The sequence below is a fragment of the Capricornis sumatraensis genome, chromosome 13 (genome assembly GCF_032405125.1).
Source record: "Capricornis sumatraensis isolate serow.1 chromosome 13, serow.2, whole genome shotgun sequence".
Lineage (NCBI taxonomy): Eukaryota > Metazoa > Chordata > Mammalia > Artiodactyla > Bovidae > Capricornis > Capricornis sumatraensis.
The window spans coordinates 89617375-89619746 of record NC_091081.1 but is presented as its reverse complement, the minus strand read 5'-3'; positions in this window follow the sequence as shown (position 1 = coordinate 89619746).

The window sequence follows — 2372 nt, the reverse complement described above, 5'->3', positions numbered from 1 at the left end:
ACCCCCCATCCCCATCCCCCCCTCCTCAGGCCTCCTTGCCCCCTGAGACACAGCAGTATTGAAATTAGGGCAATGAACAGCCCTACAACGGCCTCTGCGTGATCAAGCGCAAGGGAGAGTCACCGGTGCAGCAAGCTTTGTTCTCGTCTTGTCGCACAGAATTGCTACAGACACCTCGCCTTCAGCAGCCCCCACTCTGATCAGCCAACAGCCTCAACATCAAGGTGAAAAGAGGCCAACTCAGTGAAGGCGCAGATGACAGCTAGCATTTTTAGCAATAAACTGCTTTTATGTCGGAGTGTGTGCGTTGTTTTTTAGACGCAATGCCATTGCACCCTTAGACTACACTGCTGTGTGGACAGAACTTCTATCTGACCTGGGAGGCCAGACAGCACCTGTGGCCTGCTTCACTGCGATAGCTGCTGTAACGCAACGTTCAGGAGCCAAACCTTCCCTGTCTCCGGGGTGTGCTCGTGTTAGAGAGGATCCTCCCGGGAAACAGCACATAAATAAATACATACACATACACACAAGGGGAGAAAGACATCAACTGATTGATTTGAAGGTGTTGGCTGACTTGACTGTGGGTGTTGGAACATCCGAACTCTGCAGGGAAGGCTCGCAGTCAGTGGCCCAGGATGAGCAGATGCCCAGGATAAGGAGAATTCTGCCCTCCTTGGGGAACCGCAGTCTTTCCTCTTAGTGTCTTCAACTACTTAGACACGGCCCACCCACATGGAGGGCCACCTGCTTTGTTTACAGTGAGATTTAAATGTTAATCTCATCTGAACATGGCTTCACAGCAACACCTAGGCAGACGCTTGCCCCAGCACTGGGCACTGCAGCCCAGCAAGTGGGCCTGTGAAATTCACCACCCCAGTCAACACAGGTTCTCGAGGTGGGAGTGACGTCAACAGTGAAGTTGTAGCTCTGGCGCATAGCGAAAGCGGCTCTTTAGGAAGAGATCTCGGACAGCACACAGCTTATCAGCAGCATCGTAAACGAACGCAATGAAATGGCCACTACATGGAGCTTTGGCACCACAAGAGGTCCTTCTCCGGGGAACCCCCTGCCTCCCAGGACAGCGCAGATAAGAAAGACAGTCCACTCCACGGAGGGTCTGCACGCTTCGCCTTTTCCTCCTGGTGTTTCCTGCTCCTTAACAGGGTCCAGAGGAGGATAGGGAGCAAAAGGGCTCGTCCGGGGCTGGGGGGCTGGCAAAGAAAGCCTTGACAGATGACAACGAGCACAGGGGCTCGAGCTCGCTCGTTGTTGACGGCATCACGGACTGCCTCAGTCCTGTATTCATAGCTCACAGGTGGGGGTGGCTGTAGTAGCAGAGAACAGTCTAAGTGCTAACACGCATTGCTTTAAGTGTGTGAAAGAGGAGGCCGCAAACCTCAGCTGGTGGTATAAGGTGGCCCTCAGAGAGGCCTGGGGCGTGCTGACCAGACACTGGAACTTCGTCCCCTCCGGGGAGGCAGGTCAGGACGGCCCTCTGGGAGCAGGGAGGCTGTCTTCACCTGGATCTTGGTTCTGTGCGTGTTCATTCCACCACACTTTCAGCTGTGCGTGCATCTGTGTGTTAGTCACTCAGTCGTGTCCGACTCTTTGTGACCCCATGGACCATAGCCCGCCAGGATCCTCTGTCCCTGGAATTCTCCAGGCCAGAATGCTGGAGTGGGTAGCCATGCCCTCCTCCAGCGAATCTTCCCAACCCAGGGATTTGCCCGGGTCTTCTGTGCTGCAGGCAGATTGCTTACCGTCTGAGCCAGGTATGCATATGCTCATAATTTACCCCTGCCCTTTCATTCCAATTTCCCTGCAGGCTTTTTGTTTCCAGCCCCAGAGCGACCTCTGTGTCTTGTCTGAAAGCCTCCTGTTTACTCCAAGACCCTGGGAGCCAGGCCTTGTCTGAGAGCCGCTCAGCAGCCAGCACGAGGCATCTTCTTTCCGAACGCTCGTGAGCGACAGCTTTGGCAGTCACGTGTGTATGAGAGCCACCCAGACGTTCGATCAGTCATTTCCACTTATCAGCTGAAATGGTGTTTAGTCTGCGGATGTTTGTTGAAACGTATAATGAATAGGATGTCACGCTGGCGGCAACTCATTAAGCAGCAAAAAAGTTAGCTTGAGCCCCAAGATATTTACAAATCACAGATCCCACGAAGGACAGTGCCTGCAGCCAGAATATGCAGCGACCTCGCGAAGCAATGGCTTAAAAATCCATACAGGAGCAGGCCTGCCACTCAAGAGGACACGACGTGGAAGCACATGAAGGACATGCGGGGTCCTCAGCCAGCAGGGAGAGGCGGGTCAGAACCAGCCGGGACCGCGGTGCACGGAGCAGAGGGCTGAGTGACAGACAGTGA